Here is a 24,285-nt window from a genome sequence, read left to right as displayed (position 1 = left end):
AAAAATTAGCTCTGGGATGTGTAGTTTCTGAAAGCTGACTACTGGGTCTTCCTTGAAGATGAGCATCTAGAGGGAAAGAGAAGTGTTTTGGATCACCCATCACAATGAGATGGTGGTAGGGACTTGAGGTCTGCTCATGAAGATTAGTTCCAGCCTGAGGGTGGGGGATAGGGAGTTGATCTTGGGCACTCTCCTAAAGCTCATCAATACTATGAGGGCACTGGCTGGGAAGGACCTGGAGCCTGAATAGAGGTGGGGCAGGGTGTCACTGGAGGAACGGAGATAAATGATATGCTGGGATTATGGGGTGTGACGTTGCACTCCTTATGTTTTATGGAAATAGGAAGGGGTCTAGTCTGTGAAAGAAGCTTATTGGAACATTTCTGAGGGTGAGACATTACCTGTAATCAATTTCTTAATGTATTAGGCTTAGACTTGCATGTTTTTGCTTTATTTTGCTTGGTGACTTTGTTCTGTCTGTTATTACTTGAAACCACTTAAATCCTAATTTTTATACCTAATAAAATCACTTTTGTTTATTAATAAACCCAGAGTAAGTGATTAATACCAGGGGGTGCCAACAGCTGTGCATATCTTTCTATCAGAATTATAGAGGGTGGACAATTTATTAATTTACCCTCTATAAGCTTTATACAGAGTAAAATGGATTTTTGAGGTGGTTGGATCCCATTGGGAACTAAGTGTCTGAGTGCTGGAGATAGGTAACCTGCTGAGCTGTTTTCAGTTAAGTCTGCAGCTTTGGGGGCATGGACCAGACCCAGGGTCTGTGTTGCAGCAGGCTAGCATGTCTGGTTCAACAAGGCAGGATTCTGGAGTCCCAAGCTGGCAGGGAAAATGGGCTCAGAGGTAATTTCAGCACATCAGGTGACAGTCCCAAGGGGGTCTCTGGGACTGAACCCATCACAATGGGGAAATAATTAAAATTATGGGATGGAGGGGAATAGTTGTTGGGATTTTAAAAAGTATGTGTATTTTAGAGAGAAAAGGTGGGTGAGGTGGTAACTTTGAGTGGACCAAGTTCTGTTGGTGAACAACAACACTATATATTTTAGATAAGTTAAAGAGAAGCATCCGAATCCTGGGATATTTATCCAAATAAAGCTTTTGTAGTTTGCCCTTCTCTTTCTGCCTGTCCTACTTTAGAAATGATGTGTTCTGCTATTAGCATCACAGGTGACCTGAATATGTCTGTTGTATTAGCATCTATAAAAGTTAAACATATGCAAAAGAAATGTCCACAAAATTTAGACAAAGTTTAGAATTCCCCTTATAACTGTTCTTGGTCAAAGCTCAGGGTATGAAAACCTGCATCAATGTGATGTTCTGTGAATTTCAGAAATGCAGCTGAATATGATCTCCCAATAAGCTTCCCACTCCGGCCTAATGCACTTGGTAGCACATATAGTAACATGTCAAGAAAAGTCAACATGGATTCAACATGGATTCACCAAGGGCAAGTGATGCCTGACCAACCTGATTGCCTTCTATAATGAGATAACTGGCTCTGTGGATATGGGGAAAGCGGTGGACGTGCTGTATCTTGACTTTAGCAAAGCTTTTGATACAGTACTCCCACAGTATTCTTGCCAGCAAGTTAAAGAAGTATGGATTTGCTGAATGTACTATAAGGTGGATAGAAAGCTGGCTAGATCATAGGGCTCAATGGGTAGTGATCAACAGCTCGATGTCTAGTTGGCAGCTGGTATCAAGTGGAGTGCCCTAGGGGTCAGCCCTGGGGCCAGTTTTGTTCAACATTTTCATTAATGATCTGAATGATGGGATAGATTGCACCCTCAGTAAGTTTGCTGATCACACTAAGCCAGCGGGGGTGGGTGTGTGGGGGGTGGAGATGTAGATACGCTGGAGGGTAGGGATAGGGTCCAGAGTGACCTAGACAGATTGTAGGATTGGGCCAAAAGAAATTTGATGAGGTTCAACAAGAACAAGTGCAGAATCCTGCACTTAGGATGGAAGAATCCCATGCATTGCTACAGGCTGGAGACCAACTGGCTAAGCGACAGTTCTGTAGAAAAGGACCAGGGTATTACAGTGGACAAGAAGTTGGATATGAGTCAACAGTGTGCCCTTGTTGCCAAGAAGGCTAACGGCATATTGGGCTGCATTAGTAGAAGCATTGCCAGCAGATCGAGGGAAGTGATTATTCCCCTCTATTCGGCACTGCTGAATCTGGAATATTGGAATCTGAATCTGCACATCTGGAATATTGCATCCAGTTTTGAGCCCCCCCCCATTACAGAAAGGATATGGACAAACTGGAGAAAGTCCAGGGGAGGGCAACAAAACTGATTAGGGGGCTGGGGCACCTGACTTATGAGGAGAGGCTGAGGGAACTGGTCTTATTTAGTCTACAGAAGAGAAGAGTGAGGGGGGATTTGATAGCAGCCTTCAACTACCTGAATGGGGGTCCAAAGAGGATGAAGATAGGCTGTTCTCAGTGGTGGCAGGTGACTGAACGAGGAGTAATGGTCTCAAGTTGCAGTGGGGGAGGTCTAGGCTGGATATTAGAAAAAACTTTTTCATTAGGAGGGTGGTGAAGCACTGGAATGGGTTACCCAGGGAGATGGTAAATCTCCATCCTTAGAGGTTTTTAAGGCCAGGCTTGACAAAGCCCTGGCTGGGATGATTTAGTTGGGGTTGGTACTGCTTTGAGTAGGAAGTTGGACTAGATGACCTTCCAACCCTAATCTTCTATGATTCTATAATGTAGGAAGACTGTGACCCTAGACTGGAAGCTCTTCGGGAAAGGACTGTCTTTTCATTAGATGTGTGTGAGTGCTTAGTGCAATGGGTACTCAGTGAGGACCTTTAGGTATTGATGAAATAGAAATAGATAAATAATAGCAATTATGGACATCCTTAGTGTTACTGTCCAATTAGCACATCACAAGGTTCTATGATTTTCATCATATAAAACATTTGAATACATTGCTGCAAATCATGACCAAACTGTGTATTTCTGCTCCAATTACCACTCTTCATTTAATTTCATTTAAGAGAACTGAAGCTAATGTGTCAGATAATTTCCACAGGAACGGGAACAGATTCATTTGCATGTGTGGTATCTTCTGTTCCTGCATAGGGTGCTAAATTTAATGGCTTAATCCACAGTTATAAGAAAGCAGTAATGTAACAAAGGGTGGGTTAACTGCAAAAGTAGGACACCTTGAGTGCATTGAAGCTGGGCTGGGCCAAAGTCTGCGTGTTTTCAGCCCTCATGAAGTGACATTATTACAGCAATTCTTTATTTTTAATCTTTGATTCTTTAAATGTTCCATTGGTGTCTAGCTGAAATCGCTTACGTTACTGGTAAGAGCTAATTGCTTCTGCCTATAGTGAGGAAACCAGAAAGTGACTATTGAAGGAGAGGTAACTTTTATTGCACACAGTACATGATCCTTGAAGACACTTTGCATAGCAAGTGGGTTTTATTTTAGTTTGATTATGTAACTTCCTGGAAACAATTGATGGGCAAAGCTCAATACATTGAGGTTCAGGTTCTATTCTTACAAGTATCCAAATGTTTGAAGGTGAAATCATGGCCCCATTGAAGTCAGTGGCAAAACTTCCCATTGATTTTCAATAGGGTCAGAATTTCACTCAGAATGGTTATATAAAGTGATCTGAAGTTTATCCAGCTTAACCAGTTGAGATTTTCAAAAAAGGTCTAAAGCACCTATACAAATATTTCAGCAGAAAAGAACAATAAATAAGGTTTGCATTTTATCTCAATATTGGTAATGTTTTATATGCTTTCTTATTTAGCATCATGTCTACTTACTTATCTGGAATTTCTGTCTTTCAGCACCACTGTTCTTTTCTTCCTAAATTACTCACACTGCTGTTAAGTAAAGAGTTTTGTTTAAAAGAACAAAGGTGAAATATATCTATCTATCTATAGCTATCTACTGTGCGCCATGAATTCTTGTATTTGACCTTGGTTGATATGGCTAAGGTTAATGAGCCAATTAATCTTATACAAGATACCTGGCATGTACACTATTTAACTTTACTGTGTAAACAGTGTTACCAGTAACACTCTATGCTCTTTGTGCCCTTAAATTAGTTCAAAACATTATGAATCAGAATTCACTGCAAGCTTGAGCGGTTATATTATGAAGTAACATTCTCAGACTAGGAAAAAAAATGGATTTGTTTGTCATGTGTGTAATAGTCTCCCATTTAAGCACTTTTTCCATGTGGAGTGCACACACCCACGCACACACACACAAACCTTTGTTAATGAAGTGTTAAAATTGAGATTTTAATCCCACAAGTAAGTTAGTTTCCATAGGAACTGTAACTCAGTCTGCTTTGCATGTAGTATTCTTTATTTTAGCGTGTACTGCTAACTGTACCAGCTTAAGTCATAATTGTATGTTAATTTATTATGTAGAAGGTTCTAGAGTTACAGTTGCTGAGGAAACCCTGGCAAACAGAGGCTCACATAAGTTGTAAAAAAAAAAAGTGTTAACATGTAATTGTGCTCTGGCCAGCACAGGCCCCTCCTGATGATGCTCAAGCACATGAAATAATATATTTATTTATTACAACCCCCCCAACAATTAAGTGAATTCTCTCCTCTGAGTCCACTAGTGCATCTCATCACTTCTGTGCCTCTTTGAGGCCCTGTTCCCACAATGTGATGTGTGGAGTGGGGCCTCCGTGCACTCACAGAGGTCCACATCACATTGCAGGACTGGGCCTTTTGGTTGTAAACACTCTTGGGCACAGCGCCCCTTTTATTTGTATCATGCTTAATTGTTTGTAGGTGCGCATGCCATTTTACAGATTGATAAAAGTGGAAGGTCCCTATCCTAAGAAGTTTATAATCTAAACTAGACATAATTCAAACAATAAAGAAAGGGTTGAAAGACGGGGTTTGTGGAGAGAGAGATCATTAGAAGTGCTTATTATTATATCAACGTCTTGTTATGGATGCTTTAGAGGTTTTGTGTGTGATTTAATATATTAAAATTTGAGGACAGGGAAGGAATGTGATGGAAACCAACACATTGGAGTTATCAAAAGGAAGCAAATTTACCTCGTGTTTCATTTGACTCCAATGCACCATGCACACTTATGGTTTCACATAAATAATAATAAACATTAATCTGTCTTTTCATACCTCTGACCTTCTGACTGTTGCTTGAAAGTTATAAGGAAGAGGGATTTGGATTTAACCACTGATTCACTGCTTGCCCTGAGCAATTTATACGGAGAAAGCAGACATTTGGTGGTGGTTTAAACAAAATAAAAACGACTCTTTCCGGAGTCTGCACCAAAAATGCTTGGTATCATCTAGAAAGAACCATCAAGTATTGAACAAGTCCATGGGTGTATAGCTTGTAAAAGCAAGAGGAAGGCAGGCATGCTCTAATCCATAAAGCTAGACTGCTCTTTCTGGCACCTGGCCACTGGGTCTTCAAGAGGAGCTTAATATTGACTCTTTCTGTTCCTGCCAGCTCCAGGAATACCCTTGCACTATCTTGAATTTTCTCTACAATTTTCATGAATATTTTGCAATCCCTGCACTTCTGAGAAGTTGACCAGAAAGAAGGGTTATTGTCAAAACATGAGGATGCTGAGCAAGGCTCACTTTTCAGCATGCCCCACATGTGATTGTTGAATGATACATAGAACCAAGTCAGTTTTAATCGCACCAGGCATACAGAAATGTTCTCAGCATAGTATACTTAGATCAGTAGGGGCCAGATGCTCTTGATAGTTCCTGCCCCTTTGTGTCATTCTGGCAGTGAAAGGGGTCAGAAGCTTACTGGATCTGCCTACCTGACAATTCCCCCCAATGCCTGGGAATCTCCAGCTGGTTAAGAACCAGTGAAGCTAATGCCTATGCTACCTGTCCTGCCGCTCTTGGTGCAGGAGGCATGTTGGGGACAATGAGAGTGTGGCAAGAGTGCAACTATGTTCCAAGCAGCCTTCTGTAGACAGCAATCTGTGCACGTGCTTTAGAGCAGCTGTAAGTTGTTCTAAATTATGCTGGAACAGAGGATAGTGTAAAATCAGAATCTAAGAACTGCAACTTTCTCCTCTGCAGCCCCATTCCCATACCACTGTGCCCAGTAGACACTGGGGCAATAAAGGACATGGCCCAAAGCTTATATGTTTAAGTCATAGAGGAAGAAATGAGAATAAGGCTTTCTGGGAGGCAGTGATCATGAGATGGTCGAGTTCAGGATCCTGACACAAGGTAGAAAGGAGAGCAGCAGAATACGGACCCTGGACTTCAAAAAAACAGACTTTGACTCCCTCAGGGAACTAATGGGTAGGATCCCCTGGGAGAATAACATGAGGAGTAAAGGAGTCCAGGAGAGCTGGATGTATTTTAAAGAATCCTTATTGAGGTTGCAGGAACAAACCATCCCAATGTGTAGAAAGAATAGTGAATATGGCAGGTGACCAGCTTGGCTTAACAGTGAAATCCTTACTGATCTTAAACAAAAAAAAGAAGCTTATAAGAAGTGGAAGATTGGATAAATGACCAGGGAGGAATATAAAAATATGGCTCAGACATGCAGGAGTGAAATCAGAACGGTCAAATCACACTTGGAGTTGCAGCTAGCAAGGGATGTTAAGAGTAACAAGAAGGGTTTCTACAAGTATGTTAGCAACAAGGAGAAGGTCAGGGAAAGTGTGGGCCCCTTACTGAATGGGGGAGGCAACCTAGTGACAGAGGATGTGGAAAAAGCTAATGTACTCAATGTTTTTTTTCACCTCTGTCTTCACGAACAAGGTCAGCTCCCAGACTGCTGCACTGGGCAGCACAGTATGGGGAGGAAGTGACCAGCCCGGTGGAGAAAGAAGTGGTTCAGGACAATTAGAAAAGCTGGATTAACTCAAGTCCATGGGGCTGGATGCGCTGCATCTGAGGGTGCTAAAGGAACTGGCGGATGTGATTGCAGAGCCATTGGCCATTATCTCTGAAAACTCATGGCGATCGGGCGAGGTCCCGGATGCCTGGAAAAAGGCTAATGTAGTGCCCATATTTAAAAAAGGGAAGAAGGAGGATCAGGGGAACTACAGGCCAGTCAGCCTCACCTCAGTCCCTGGAAAAATCATGGAGCAAGTCCTCAAGGAATCAATTTTGAAGCACTTAGAGGAGAGGAAAGTGATCAGGAACAGTCAGCATGGATTCATTAAGGGCAAGTCATGCCTGACTAACCTATGATGAGATAACTGATTCTGTGGATGAGGGGAAAAGCAGTGGATGTGTTATTCCTTGACTTTATCAAAGCTTTTGATGCGGTCTCCCACAGTATTCTTGCCAGCAAGTTAAAGAAGTATGGGCTGGATGAATGTACTATAAGGTGGATAGAAAGCTGGCTAGATCATCGGGGTCAATGGGTAGTGATCAATGGCTGCATGTCTATCAAGTGGAGTGCCCCAAGGGTCGGTCCTGGGGCTGGTTTTGTTCAATATCTTCATTAATGACCTGGAGGATGGTGTGATTGCACCCTCAGCAAGTTTGCAGATGACACTAAACTGGGAGGAGTGGTAAATACACTGGAGGGTAGGGATAGGATACAGAGGGACCTAGACAAATTAGAGGATTGGGCCAAAAGAAATCTGATGAGGTTCAACATGGACAAAAGTAGAGTACTGCACTCAGTAAGGAAGAATCCCATGCACTGCTACAGACTATGGTCCAAGTGACTAGGCAGCAGTTCTGTAGAGCACATGATTTATGAGGAGAGGCTGAGGGAACTGGGATTATTTAGTCTGCAGAAGAGAAGAATGAGGGGGCATTTGATAGCTGCTTTCAACTACCTGAAAGGGGGTTCCAAAGAGGATGGATCTAGAGTGTTCTCAGTGGTGGCAGATGACAGAACAAGGAGTAAAGGTCTCAAGTTACAGTGGGGGTGGTTAAGGTTGGATATTAGGAAAAACTTTTTCACTAGGAGGGTGGTGAAGCACTGGAATGGGTTACCTAGGGAGGTGGTGGAATCTCCATCCTTAGAGGTTTTTAAGGTCAGGCTTGACAAAACCCTGGCTGGGATGATTTAGTTGGGGATTAGGTCCTGCTTTGAGCAGGGGTTTGGACTAGATGACCTCCTGAGGTCCCTTCCAATCCTGATATTCTCTGATTCTAAAATATGGTTATTGAATTGCAGCGTGTTCAGTTTTCCCTCTCGCAAATCACAGTTTGCGCTATGTTCTGAAGATTCAAGCCATGACCCCTTACTATGGGGATGAATTGTTTGTTATCTCAATTATTGTTGTGTTCTTGGTCTTTTATGAGTTTATTCATTATTGGTGGCAGTGTAGGATGAGACTGGCTGACAGTACCCCAGTTAGTGAGGCACAATAGTTTGACCCTTTGTTTTGTCAGTGTGGCAATAGGATGCACCTAGGTGTTGTTTTCATATACAGGAGATTACCTCATTGCTGTTTGCCAGAGCTGCAAGTGTGGCAGCATCCTGAAATGATGTCATTTCTAAAGCTTTGCTTTTAAAAAAGCAGAGGTTTCATTTCACAAAGGTTCATACAAACATTTTTCTATATTTAAACTTGTGCAATTTCATCCACACTGCTTAATGCTTGGAAATCTAGGATCAAAGAGGCCCTAAACTCAGGGCCCAGAGTCATTCAAACTGCTTGGTTTTATACTGAAATAATCTTAAATGGAGTTTTGCATGGTATTAATGGGAAAACCTATATAATCTCAGGCTCACTTATAACTCAACTCGGTTGTCTTGAAAGGTTTGTCAAGTTTAGTGAATGTTTCAGTGAGCCAGGGATTAGGCAGGAGTTTGTAATGAAACCTGAAACCAGGTAGTTTAAGGCCCTAATTGCAAACACGAGTTATGTACTTAACTTTAACCATTGGATTCAGTGGTTCTATTCAAGTGCTTAAAGTTAAGCATGTGCTGGATTGGGGTCTCATAGTTTTACATTTCATATAGCTCAGATGATTCATAGAATCATAGGACTGGAAGGGACCTCGAGAGGTCATCTAGTCCAGTCCCCTGCACTCATGACAGGACTAAATATTATCTAGACCATCCCTGACAGGTGTTTGTCTAACCCGCTCTTAAAAATCTCCAGTGATGAAGATTCCACCACCTCCCTAGGCAATTTATTCCAGTGCTTAACTACCCTGACAGTTAGGAAGTTTTTCCTAATATCCAATCTAAACCTCCTTTGCTGCAATTTAAGCCCATTGCTTCTTATCCTATCCTCAGAGGTTAAGAAGAATAACTCTTCTCCCTCCTCCATGTAACAACCTTTTATGTACTTGAAAACCGTGATCATGTCCCCTCTCAGTCTTCTCTTTTCCAGGCTAAACAAACCCAATTTATTTCAATTTTCTCTCATAGGTCATGTTTTCTAGACCTTTAATCATTTTTGTTGCTCTTCTCTGGACTTTCTCCAATTTGTCCACATCTTTCTTGAAATGTGGTGCCCAGAATTGGACACAATACTCCAGATGAGGCCTAATCAGCGTGGAGTAAAGCGGAAGAAGTACTTCTCGTGTTTTGCTCACAACACTCCTCCTAATACATCCCAGAATGATGTTTGCTTTTTTTGCAAGTGTTACACTGTTGACTCATATTTAACTTGTGGTCCACTATGATCCCCAGGTCCTTTTCCACCATACTCCTTCCTAGGCAGTTATTTCCCATTTTGTATGCGTTCAGCTGATTGTTCCTTCCTAAGTGGAGTACTTTGCATTTTGTCCTTGTTGAATTTCATCCTATTTACTTCAGACCATTTCTCCAGTTTGTCCAGATCATTTTGAATTATAATCCTATCCTCCAAAGCACTTGCAACCCCTCCCAGCTTGGTATAGTCGCAAACTTTATAAGTGTACTCTCTATGCCATTATCTAAATCATTTCAGGTTAACATTTGTATGTGTCAAGATGAAAATATACCTTGTAGTTTCTTTAATTCCAAGGGGAATGTTTATGGCCAAATGGTCACATCTGTCAATTTACTATCACCCCCATGGCATCTTAATGAAAATTAAGAGATACACATTTTCTGTGCCAGAATAACCACTGGCATCTATTAACAATTGAACTAAAAACTAATGATAAATGAAAATAATGAAAACACAAATTCAGCTTGACTTTATACTCTCTCTAGTTAATGGTCTTATTAGTGATGCCACTGTTTAAAAGAATGGTAGAATGATTCAGTATGAGCACTCATGCAAGACATTGATAGATTATTAATTATCCACACACAGGGCCAAATTCATTCCTTGTGTAATTCCAGTGAAGTCAAATCATATCAGAGATGAAATTGTCCCACACTATTTTAAACATGATTGTAATTACTATTAACTGAAAATCCTGCAACGGCCCATGATATCCTAACTGGTGTTACATGGTCTCAGAGAAAAATATGAAATGAATAGTAAATTTTTCTTAACACTGCAGCCATTATAAGCCACTGCAAACACAGGTGTAGAGCCACTGGCAATCATTCAAGGACAGTATGTGACTCCGATTTTTTATCTGATATATTCATTAGTTTAGTTGTTACTCAGAGACTCTAAGTGAAAACTTAAAAGCAGATTTTCAAGCATTACCCAATGTATGATGTGATTGTTGTGATGCTAACGTGCTCTGATCCCATTCACAGGTTTGGCCTGTACCCTAACATGTAGTTAGGAGGGTATGTGCTGGGGCCAGGGGTGGGTATGGTGAGAAGGGGCATGGCTGAATGATCTCTCCCACTGTGGTAGATAACAGGAAATCTAGCCTATACAAATAAACCATATCCCGCTGAAGATGCAAGTCTGATTTTATCAGAATTCCATAGTTGGAATAAATTCATTTTCTCCCTGTCCATTAGAGGAGTACTACTGTTGAGCTTTAATGATATCTCTGAATGAATCGATGTTTTACACAGGATTGCTTTGACTTGCACAAATATCTGGAGAGTGCTTAACTGATTGTCAGACTCCTTAAGTAGCATTGATTCTACCACTGCAATATTCAGATGATGAGGTAATTGCATCTTCTCAGCTTATTGAAAAAAACATGTTAAGGAGTCAGTGGTCATGGATTCCTCTCACTTCTTCAGGTTTATTTTTTGTTTGGTTGCCTTTGGCTTTGCTATGTCTGAGTTTTGTGAGATGAGGTGTAGGCAATTAAAAAAGTAGACAATTTGCCGATAGACATGACAAAGTTACCTAATTTTTTCCTATTGTCTGTATGAGAGAACACCATTTGGTAGCTGCTTACAAATGCTGACTTTTTAATGATGACCACTGTATCAAGAAGAGATGGGCTGAGCAGAAGGAACCACGGGCATGAGGGTCCGGAGGCCCATCTGGTGGTGGTTACATTCCCTACATGAGATACCATGCCATTGTAAAAGTACAGTTGTGGGAGCTCCAGGAAGGACACTGCAGTGTCAGGACATGAATTACCTGGTATTGTGACACAGTGCTATCTTCTGGTGGTGGTGCTGGCAGGAGTGCTCTGAAACATGTAATTGCTCTAACTGATTCAGGATGCTCACAGGCATTTCATGGTATCCTGAGTTCTATGTGCAGTCAGCAAGAACCTTGTCTTAATGTGAACAATGCTGTGTCTTCTTGAGAACCTGTGCTAGCTCTGTGCATTTCTGAATTGTTCCGGCCACCACCTATTGATCACCAGCTGCCAGAAGCTTTAATCTGATTAGAGGCAGTAAAACTGGTTTCTATCTCTGGCGCCTGACTCAGGTTTCAGAGCAAGGGAAAAAGTATGACATCACCCCTGCTTGCATCTGTGTTGGGTAGCTAATGAAATTATACGATGGGTTTGAAGACCATTACAGTCAATGTTGATCCTGATTATTATTAAGAGCACTTTCAAATTTACTGCACCACAGGGAAGGCTTGAAAGCATCATTTTTCAAAGGTGTGCATGTTGCATTGGATTGCAGTGAAGAGCTCTGCTGGCTAGAGAGCATGCCGGCAGGACACGGAATGAATTCTGAAATTCATTGGTTAAAAGTACATGTAGTTCTTGTACTGTGGAGATGCATGCATCCCATCATTGTGTGATAATTGGGCATGAGGGTGACCTTAGGATAAAAGCTTCCTAGGTGTGGCTGGCTCCTAGTTAGGGCAGAAAAGTTACAATGTATGCACACAAGTATGTGGTTTGTGTTGGATTTCCCAAAGCAGCCTGCTTGGGGGTGTGGTGGCAGTACTGCTCTAAGGCATTCTCCTATCTTCAGTGCTGGCATATTCCGTTCTGCATGTGGGTTGGAGACCCATTGCCTGTCCCATGTGTGTGAGTCTCACCTATCATGGAGAGTTCTGTCTGTTGTGAGGTTTGGGATTTTTTTTCCCAGAACTGTCATTTTCTTTTAGGAAAGAATTTGGGATCCTTTTGTTTAATCTCGGTGAAAGTCTATACAAACCTGTTATTCCTACCCAGATTGATATCTCAGACCAGCTGAGCTGTGGTAACTATTGCACTACAGACTGCATTATGTCCATGGGAAATTTGCAGGAAGTTATGGCCATGTTTGGTTGTAGAAGCCTTTCAGTAATTGTCTTATTCTTCTGCCAGGTGCTAAATTGGAAAAAAAAGACGTAATTAACACCTGGTATAAACATTTGCAAAGCCACTTCATTGTTCCCCTTTAGATCCGTTCTTAAAACTCTCCTTTGCCGTGATGCCCTGAAAAAACTTGACAATGATTAGCCTGCTGGTGTGCTGAGACCACAATTTATCATACCGATCAATATCATCTCATTGTTTCCCTGTATTCCCCCATCTTTCTGTCTACACATCTGCTGTCTTTGGACTTAGACTTAGATTGTCAGCTCTTTGGGGCAGGGACCATCATTGTGTTCTGTGTTTGTACAGTGCTTAACACAGTGGGGTCCTGGTCCTTGACTGTGCTTCTAGGTGCTATGGTAATACAAGCAAATAAATAAATAAATAATCCTCACTTTTGATAGCCACTAGGAAGAGTAAAAAGAAAAGGAGTACTTGTGGCACCTTAGAGACTAACAAATTTATTTGAGCATAAGATTTCGTGAGCTATAGCTCACTTCATTGGAATGCATCCGATGAAGTGAACTGTAGCTCACGAAAGCTTATGCTCAAATAAATTTGTTAGTCTCTAAGGTGCTACAAATTCTCCTTTTCTTTTTGCGAATACAGACTAACACGGCTAATACTCTGAAACTAGGAAGAGTGTGGGTGAAATGGCCTTGCCTCTTGTGAGTCTAGCCTCACACAGTTGGTCAGATTTCTGTTACTCTGGGTGATGGGTAGCCCAAGTGGATACATGGCCTCAGAAGGTGCTGCTGATATTGCTTCACAGAGACTGGGTGCTCCACATCTCTACCTACTTGAGCTTCCCCAGCTGGGGTATGAGAACACCAGCATGAGCCTTGAACCCTGATTTCTCTGATAAATAGCAATACTGCTAGACATCAGGACACTTTATAGCTAGAAACTCTGTTTTGCAAAATTGTTAAAAACACCAAAATAAAAAAGGTATAACCTAATTCCTTAGTTATCTGTGTATATGAATGCGTATCTCCTACTAGCAGCTGTAGCTTCTCATGTTGTACAAATTTAAAGAAATGTCATTAGTAAACACATGTGAAAAGGGGAACAGCTTCTGTTGTTGGCAGTGCATGGGGCTCAAGTGTCTCACAGGCTTTGCTAGGACACAAATCAGGTTCAGATATGAATATTTCTGTACGTCATATGGACTACTGACAAAATTTAATAACAAAATTTAAAGACCAATTACATGACACCCATGCTTTAAAATCAACCCACAAAGAGGACTGAACACTTAATGTTTTTAGGCCTTTCCTTAGCCTAGAGAAATCATCAGCTGGCATAGGGCTGGCTATAACAGCTTCTCCTTAGTGCAGTGGCTGTTTCAGAGTGGACTGATGGTATTTCTGGTGCACACTGGTGATCCTAGCTGGTGGAACAACTCTTTGGGAATTGTCATCTGCCAGTGTATGACAGAGCAGCCCTGAGGATGCTCTAACTTGAGGTTGGGGTTGGGGGTGGGGAAGCTTGGCCTTGAGTAGCCCCAGAGATCAGGAGGTGGAAAGGTGTCAGAAAGCCTCCGATGCCCTTGCCCACTTGCATGCACTGGGGCACCTGGGAATCTGGCACACGATATATAACCCGAAACACACAAACTTTAAACTGCTTTAGAAGTCTGGATCTAGCTGTTTAGAACTGGTGATTTTTCTTCTGAGGATTGTATTCCCAGACAGCTACCTCATGGACAGTAACCACTAAGGTTGTCTGGCTCCCAAACTGGCCTACTGAGACATGTTCAGGAATCACTATCTCATAGCCACCAGCTCACTGGCAGTATTTAAGGGCACATGAATGTGCGGTATTTATAGCTGAAACTCTATATTTGGCAAATCCTACTGCTTATTGGGGGAGCCTATGCCTGGAATTCCCCATTCTGCCTCTGTAACACATTCCTAAGGGTTTTTTCAAATTAACAGCTTGGCCACCCCAGAGGAATTGTCTCATTTTATTCTGTGCTAGGAGTCACATTTATTTCTGCATTCTGGTGTTATTCTGCACTTCCAAACCTGGCTATAAAACCACTGTTTTAGTTGTATAATAGATAAGAAACAGTTGATGGCACAGCATATTTCCCAGTGTGATGGCACAGCATATTTCCATCGCTCAGTCTTCCAAAGAGAGAGGACAACGTGATGAGAATGGAATTGTATCATTCTAACCCATTTGAAACTTTCTGTGCATCAAATCATAACTGTGTTTCAAAGACGTACAGGGCCAGCCTCAACTTGGCAGAGAAATGTTAATTAATACCATGTATATACAGAATTATTTTAGAAGACAGAAGTGAAGACAGAAATACATTAAGTGAAAATGGTGAGTTTTCAGTCAACAGGGGATTCTTAGTCGTTACTAACAATTCCATCTCTCACAATATCCCAACGATATCTTAAATCACTTTACAATCATTAAAGTCAAACAAAAGGAAAAATATCAACAGAACACAGAGAGTAGACATATTGCCCTCAAGACCTTTTGTTGTTATAGAATTTCTACAGATAGTTTAAAAACATTGGGATTGAGTGTGTGCTTGTTTATTTTAAATTTTCTCACCAGTTATTTGACACCTCAGTGCCCAGGAGCTCAGTCCCCGACACAGCTAGACACAGGTCCTAAAATAGTCAGACAGGTCAAAATTAGTGAGCCATGCATTCCTGGCTACGAGCCATAGATTTTTTTTTTTTTAATGCTGGAATTCCACTATAGGGACATTAAACCCTATGACGGCAGTAATATTAGAACCAATGTCCTGAAAATGAGAAATTCCAGTGAAATGATGTACTATACAACAGATTTTCCAGCCCTCTGCACCAGCAGTGAAGCTTTACATATATTTTTCTCCTTCATTTTCATATAGATTATATTGCCCATCAGCGTGCTGCAGCATGTTGGAGAACAGTGAGATCTGGTGACACAGTACTTTGCGATGGAGATCAATCCACGAATGGGTCCTCTAGCAGTTAACCAGAACTAGTGGCTTTGAAAATACTGAAGAATTAACAAATACTTCCTTTACTATTTTTACCCAGATGGTAAGATCTGCTATCCTGTACAGCAGCAGTGAAACAGGACATGTAATTCCTAGAACGGGTTGAGAGGTTTTGGGATTGGGGTGAAGAAACTGGCCCCAAACCACTGAAAGTAATAAGGTGGTCACTTGGGGAGAGTTTTTATGTTGTCTGATTACAAATGCAAGAAACAGGAATATTAAAATAAGGCAATTCCAAAGACAGTAGAGACCGGGTTAAAGTGTAACCAAGTTGTAGCAAGTTTTTTTGCCTTTCAGACATCATATTTCTTAACAGAGTCATTTAAGAGGGCTTTGTCATTTATGTTAAATCAATTTTCATTTAGTACACAGAAAATAGGCCTGATTCTGATCTCACTTACACTCATGTAAATCAGGAGTAACTCACATTGAAGTCAGGATGTTCAAAACTGCTTTGAGGTCAGCACCACGCCCAGAAAGATAATCTAGTTTTTACAGTACATCTCTTAATGACATGATGACATGTGTTGTTTTAACTGTTTTAAAAGAGCTTCATTGTATTTCTGCAAACAGGATCTTTTGGTCTGAGTCACAGACAAGTATATTTTTAGTAGCCCTTTTCCTTTAAAAGAGCTGTGCTTAAGTGGACTGTTATATGTCACAGGCCAGATTGTGGTCCATGGCTATGTCCTCTTTGAGTCTCTTTGTTAGTGCATAGGGGATGGAGGGCTGCCTTAGCCAGGCTTCTGGGGGTTCTCCTAAAGTAACAGAGTGCCTGAATGTCATCCACTCTTATTCATATATAGGGGACATTCCTGGCCATCCCAGAGGTGTGAAGGGGGAGGAGTGTGTGTGAAGGTAAAGTTCAGCAATTCCTGGATAATGGAGCAATGCTTAGTTCTAGCCAATGGAGCAGCCCTAAAGCCATGGCTTAGAGCAGGGGTGAGCAAACTACGCCATCGTCAAAGCCATCAGATGTTTTAATTCGGCCCCCGGCACTCCAACCGGGGAGCAGGGTCGGAGACTTGCCCTAATCTGCATGTGTCGTGGCTCCGCACAGCTCCCGGAAGCAGCAGCATGTCCCCTCTCCAGTTCCTAAGGGTAGGATGCAGCTAGGGAGCTCTATATGCTGCCCAAGCCCCAAGCACCACCCACACAGCTCCCATTGGCCAGGAACCACAGCCAATGGAAGCTACAGGGGCGGTGCCTGCAGATGGGACAGCTCACAGAGCTGCCTGGCTGTGCCTCCACATAGAAGCTTGAGGAGGAACATGCTGCTACTTCTGAGAGCTGCTTGAGGTAAGCACCGTCCGGAGCCGGCACCCCTGACCCCCTCCCATGTCCCAACCCCCTGGCCCAGCCCTGATCCCTCCCCTGCTGCTATTCAAATCCCTCAGTCCCCAGCCTGGAGCACTGTCCTGCACCCCAAACCCCTCATCCCCAGCACCACCCCAGAGCCCGCACCCCCAGCTGGAGCCCCCCCTGCATTCCAACCCCCTGTCCCAGCCAGGAGCCCCCTCCCATACTGTGAACTCCTCATTTCTGGCCCCACCCCAGAGCCTGCACCCTCACCTGCTCCCACACCCCAACCCCAATTTCATGAGCATTCGTGTCTCGCCATACAATTTCCATACCCAGCTGTGGTCCTTGGGCCAAAAAGTTTGTCCACCCCTGGCTTAGAGCCGTCTTTCCCTATCCACCCTAGGCCCTGCACCAAGTGAACCAGATGAAGGGATCTGGACCTACAAATGCTAGATTTTAGGCTAACAGGCTTAATTATACCCCTACTGGGCTCATGAGAAACTGTTAGGGCTAAATCTTGTGGGTTAGAGATTATTTTAGCGTATAGAAGAGAAAATGGCTGAGAAATTAATAACTGTGTAAAAGAAAATTGGGAAGCATCTAGATAGAAGACTGCCTGAAGGTTGCTCTAATTTACAACAGTTTTCCATGGCTTTCAGGAGTTGCCAAAACATAAGGACACCATAGCCTGTCCCACATGCCGGGAGTTGTTAAACTGGCTGAATGCCATGTGGGAATCTCTTCTGACTCAGGGAATTCCCAGGTAGTTGGTTAAGCCAGTATTCTTGCTGCTTTGTACTGAACGGGAGGCAAAGACCAGCCAGAGTGGGGTCCAGAATGTCTATCTCAGATATTTCCGGAATTGAAGAAGTCCCCTCTGTATGTTTTGCTCCATTTGTTTAAATGAAATGAAATTCACAAAAGTAAAACCATCAAGCAGGCAGATGAATTCTGAAAACTCCATCGGTGAACTGAAAAATACAATAGGCGTTATATTGATATTTTTTGCACATTAGTGCTGAGGAGCGAGATTCACTGTGTTTCACGTTCATTGGCCCTGAAGCCTAGAGAACTACACTTCAATTACAGTCCAATACACAGTTTTGTCAGAAGATACACCAAACAGCTAATCCATGATAATTTTCACTAGCCTAACACATTTCAATATTTCCTTTACAATCATTAACTGCCTGTTCATTGGATGTTCTATCTATACAATACCATATAATGCAACTTGTTAACTGAGAGGGAAGGAGGGCAAGGAGAGGGAAAGCACTCTAATTCCTCAACAGGGTAACAAAAGATAAGAAAAAATATTAAGACAGAAGATAATAGGCTTCTGAACTGAGGAGGTGTGAATCTGCAATACGACAGTGTTGGGTCCTGATTCTAACCTCAGTTAAATCAGGAGTATGTGCACTGAAGTCAGTGTAAAACAGTTGAAAGATCAGAATTGGGACCTAGGTTCTGGAGTGATGATTTGTTTAAGCAAGGGGTTTATAGGGGCTAGATTCTGCTTTCATTTCCATGAGAATGACTCTGGAGTAACTTAATCAAAGTCAGAGGTATTACTCTGGATTTATACCAGTGTAACTGAGATCAGAATATGGCCCATGGAATGCAATTTGTATGTTGATTTTATGGCCTACAATTCTTTGGGGGACATAGATTTAAAATAAAGGTTACTTACCATTCCAAATTTTCTTAAATTAAATTGTTGTAGGTTTAGACTTCTGTGCTTTCTGCTAGATGCTAGAACGTGATCATCAAGAGACGAACATATTTGAAGATTGCTCAGGAAACTGGATGAGCAAGACAAGGATTCCTAGCAAGTATTATACATGCCAGACCTCAAAGGAAGGAAAGCTTAGCACTGAGACAATTAACTACCCACACTGATTAGATCAAAAGTAAGTATGGTGGGCCAATGTCTCCTCTCACTTCCATTAGTTTTATATTGATGTAACTGGATTGATTTCAGCGGGGTTACTGCTGATTCAAATCAGTGAAAAAAGAATGAAGCTCATCATTTAAAAAAGGTGATAGTAGACACTGCAACATGGATAGACATGGTCAGATTATGAAGGATCATAGTCTGAAGTGACTGTGCGTGAAGTGGCAGCTGCATTCCTATCTTTGTTTCATGGTTGTTTTTTTTCATAGATGCCCTGATTTTCAGAAGGCCTTGAACACCTGAAACTCCCACTGACTTCAGTAGGAACAGTGAGCGTTCAGCACGTTGGAAAATCAGGCTAAACAGTCCACCACCTCCCTAGTTAATCCGTTCCAGTGCTTTACCACCCTCCTACTGAAATAATTTTTCCTAATACTGAACCTAGACCTACCCCACTGCAACTTGAGACCATTGCTTCTTGTCTTGTCATCTGCCAGCACTGAGAACAGCCTAGCTACATCCTCTTTGGAACCCCCCTTCAGGTAGTTGAAGGCTGCTATCAAATCCCCCCTCTCTCTTCTTTTCTGCAGACTAAATAATCAGTACTAGAACTCCGTTGTCTGAGTGTGATGCAGACCAGCTCCGGGTGTGCCTGTAGAAGACAAATACCTCGATAACAGTCTGTGCCTACAGTGTCAAGTTCATTAAGAGAAACTCTTCCATCAGAGAAATCAAATTTCCTGGATGAAACATTTATGTTGAAAAGAAATACACTTCTGCTATTAATTTATATGGTGCCCAGAGGGTACCTTTGTTTGTGTTATATAGAGTGGCTCATAAAGAGTCCTGATTTGGGATGCAGGACTCAAAAACAATGCTGCTTTCACAGATGAATGGTGAATGAGACACCTTATAAAACAAACAATGAAGTAACCTCAGGGTACCATGCAGGTTTATTATAAAACACTGAAATGTGGAATGACAAAAAATCAGAAATATGACAAATAACAAAATATTGCTTATTTTAATAACCTTTGCTAGAGTTTCTTTCCCTTGATGTAACTTTAAAATGAACAATCCCTACAATTAAAGTGGAACAAGCAGTTCGTTTCAACAGCATGAAGCATCCTCTGCCTTCAGTTGTAGGGATAGGAATATTTAGCCAGTCCAGATATTTGATTATCCTGGAGCACTTTATTATAAAGGAATCAGGCAAAGAACAGTACATGCCCTGGATGGCCATCTTTTCCATTACAAGAGAGGATTTCCAGCCATCATAGGTTGTAATTATAATTAGAAAAGGGCTGTAATGAGGATTCTGAATTGTAAATCTTTTCCATTACTGACTTCTAGGAGACTCTTAGGTTCCTTGTCCCTCCCTCACCGGGGTTTGATTGTTCCATTAATATATTGCACCTGGAAAACTTGTTAAAAGAGAGATTTTTTGCAATACAGGGAACCCTCTGCATGGTTGGTAATCAGGATTGGGAATGGAGCAGCAGAGGGAGGGCGACCGGTGATCTGTATGTGGGGGTAGAGGGACCCACATAATCCTTCTCAAACTCCAGTTGATATGATGGTGGGAAATTAATGCAGCATGATACTGGATTAATTAGTCTGTAGCTCTCTCCGTATTGAAGATATCCCCTTGAAGGCTCCTGGACGCAGCTGCTTCTGGGGAGGAAAGACAGGGAGGAGCTCAAGGGAGTTTCCTCAGAACTTAAGAGGCTATGAGAGAGAGGTGGAGGTGCAGGACTGGCTTTATGCCATTGAAAGTTTCTTTTTAAATAAGAAAAGGAGTACTTGTGGCACCTTAGAGACTAACAAATTTATGCTCTAATAAATTTGTTAGTCTCTAAGCTGCCACAAGTACTCCTTTTCTTTTTGCGAATACAGACTAACACGGCTGCTACTCTGAAACCTGTCATTTTTAAATAAGGAGGATCCTCAATTGGCTACTTAGGCCAATTTAAGATCTACTATATCCAGCTGGATCAATGCAAAGCAGCGTTAGCGGCTCTGAGACTGAGCCTGGAATTCATACTTCTGCTACCTTGTTTACACCACACGAGTGAGCATGAGATTGTTGCTACCACAATATGAATAATAAATAAAAATAATAGTGGTGTGTGGCTGGGGCACATATAGGAGCAGAGGGGAAATCATAGAAGATTAGAGTTGGAAGAGACCTCAGGAGGTCATCTAGTACAACCCCCTGCTCAAAGCAGGACCAACCCAACTAAATCATCCCAGCCAGGGTTTTGTCAAGCCGGGTCTTAAAAACCTCTAAGGATGTAGATTCCACCATCTCCCTAGCTAACCCGTTCCAGTGCTTCACCACCCTCCTACTGAAATAATTTTTCCTAATATCGAACCTAGACCTCCCCCACTGCAACTTGACAAGTCAAGGAGCAATGGTCTCATCTGCCACCCCTGAAAACAGCCTAGCTGTGTCCTCTTTGGAACCCCCCTTCAGGTAGTTGAAGGCTGCTATCTCACTCTTCTTTTCTGCAGACTAAATAATCCCAGTTCCCTCAGCGTCTCCTCATAACTCATGTGCCCCTAATCATTTTCATTATCTTCTGCTGGACTCTCTTCAATTTGTCCACATCCTTTCTGTAGTGGGGGGCCCAAAACTGGTTGCAATACTCCAGGTGTGGCCTCATCAGTGCCGAATAGAGGGGAATAATCACTTCCCTTGATTTGGCAATGCTCCTACAAATGCAGCCCAATATGCCATTAGCCTTCTTGGCAACAAGGGCACACTGTTGACTTATATCCAGCTTCTCATCCTCTGTAATCCCCAGCATAGGCATCGACCCCGTGGGTGCTCCGGGACTGGAGCACCCACAGGGAAAAATTGGTGGATACTCTCCCCTGAGTGCACTGCCACATCCTGCTTCTCCCCACTCCCTCCCAGCGCTTCGCTGCGAAACAGCTGATTTGCCTGGCACTGGGAGGGAGAGGGGAGGAGGAAGAACACGGCATACTCGGGGAAGAGACGGGGCAGGGGTGGGGATTTGGGGAGGGGTCCAATAGGGGCAGGGAATGGGACCGGGGGCAGGGGGGTTGCAAGAAAAAGTTGGTGCCTGAGATCCCCAGGTTCTTTTCTGCAGAACTGCCTCTTAGCCAGTCAGTCCCCAGCCTGTAGTGGTGCCTGGGATTCTTCCATCCTAAGTGCAGGACTCTGCCCTTGTCCTTGTTGAACCTCATCCGATTTCTTTTGGCCCAATCCTTCAATTTGTCTAGGTCATTCTGGACCCTATCCCTACCCTCCAGTTTATCTACCTCTCCCTCCAGCTTAGTGTTATCCACAAACTTGCTGACCCCTGGGGCACTCCGCTTGATACCGACTGCCAACTAGACATCGAGCCGTTGATCACTACCCATTGAGCCCAATGATCTAGCTAGCTTTCTATCCACCTTATAATCCATTCATCCAATCCATACTTCTTTAACTTGCTGGCAAGAATACTGTGGGAGACTATATCAAACGCTTTGCTAAAGTCAAGATATATCATGTCCACCGCTTTCCCCATATCCACAGAGACAGTTATCTCATCATAGAAGGCAATCAGGTTGGTCAGACATGAAAGACTGATGATGGATTTGATGGAATGAATGTGGTGAAAGGGACAACTGAGTGAGAGAACTAAAAAGGGGAAGAGGAAAGGGGAGAAGACTGTAGTTTTGCAGGAGACAGTTGTTCAGTTAAACTGTGGATTGGGGGTATGCTGGATCTCAGGTGCTGGAGGGTTTCACGTGCACTCTGCTGGGGGAGTTTTAGTATTCATGCAGAAGTCTAAAAACATTCACTCTTTAACTGCTACAACCCCTTTGTGAGATAGGTGTACTGTTATCGCTATTTCACAGCTACGTGAACTGAGGCACAGATAGATTAAACCCAACATGTTCAAACATGGCTGTATAAAGGTAAGCCCCTAAAACTCCACCTCACAGATAGGTGCCTCAGCTGAGACTACCAGGTTTGAATTTGTGGCCCATGTGACTTGAAAAAGTCACCTGCTCTGAGTCCCTTGTTTAGTCTACTAGTCTGTGCTGCCTTTTTAGCATGAAAGTTGAGATTCTCCTTTACATCCTTTATCAACTAAATGAGGGGTGTCCAGAGCTGCAGACTTTGTGGGATAGCAAAGGGTAGCTCTGTGTGCCTGCCTGGCATTGTAATTGCTGCGAGAGGTTGGAGCCCCTCCTTTGCAAAGGTAGATTTTCTTAACTACACTATTCTACCTCATTGTAGCCAGATCAGGCAGCAGCAAGTTATGTCTGATCACTAGCTTAGCAGAAATGAGGTCATGAAAATGACTGACTTATACACCACACACCACTGTTCACGTGTTTGCTTCTTTAGAACACTTGTCACACAGCTTGTGGTTATGTTGGCTCAGTCTTCGAATAAGAGATGAGCGTATGACAGGTGTAAAAAGTCTAGACAGAGAAGTATCCTTGTTCTCCCAGGAGCATGCTGCTTCTTTTTTTAAAAAGTCCTCCCCCCAAATACTCTCCCCACAGCATTAGGCACTTCTTTGTTTTGCAGCAGTTTGAAATCCCTGGCACTTTTCCTCTTTGAATTCAAAGAGCCTTGTCTGAAGCGTAAAATCATTGGTTAGCTAAGCCAATTATCTAGAGAAAGAGGATTATTTTCCTTTTGATTATGGGAATGATCTTATGCAGAATGTTTGAAAGGTTAACTTTTTGTCTGCCTGCAACCACACTCTTGAAATGCAATCAGGGTTTATCTGGTTAGACACAAGATGTCATTTTTTTTTTACTTGCTAGCTAAGAAAATGTACGTGAAGGATTTTAGGACTTGGTTCTTCTTTGGTCTGGTATGAAAGCATTCCATACAAGTTTTGTGGATTGTACTGAAATGTCTGTTTTGTTTAGCATGGACAAGGAGGAAGATATTAATGGCAAGGTGCTACTATACCAGAATGAAAGGGCAAGCGATATCCTTGTATGCTGCAGTGTCCTGTGTGGAAACTGAGCTAATTTCTTATCTCATTTACTCCAAACTTACATCAGAACCAACTCCACTGGCTTCCTTTGAATTTATGCCAGTGTAAATGAGAATCTGGCTTATTGTCTGCAGCATGATGTTTTTTTCATAACCCAAATTGCCAGTGGGTAAAACTGAGGGAGCGGGCCAGGATTTGAGTGCTACTCACTTTTCTGCCCTCAAGAGATCAATATAGAAATGGTGTGTTGAGCCTGTCCCAGTGGAAGATGGCAAACTAGGAACACTTCTGGATCATGTGAACCCCTGGCAAGAAGGAACAATAGATGGGAGGGAATAACAAACAGCCATGGCCAGATTGTCCCCTCTTTGCTAGCCAGTGATGTTACGGTTCAGAAAAGGTTCTTTGAATTCAAAGAGGAAAAGTGCCAGGGATTTCAAACTGCTGCAAAACAAAGCTCTGGGAAGGGACTTCTTCTGGTGAAGAAATCTGCATGAAGATTCCCTGTTTGTCCCAAGCCTTGCAGCTTCCTGAGGCC

The sequence above is a fragment of the Dermochelys coriacea genome, chromosome 5, assembly GCF_009764565.3.
Source record: "Dermochelys coriacea isolate rDerCor1 chromosome 5, rDerCor1.pri.v4, whole genome shotgun sequence".
Taxonomy (NCBI): domain Eukaryota; kingdom Metazoa; phylum Chordata; order Testudines; family Dermochelyidae; genus Dermochelys; species Dermochelys coriacea.
Note: the sequence above shows the minus strand (reverse complement) of the source record.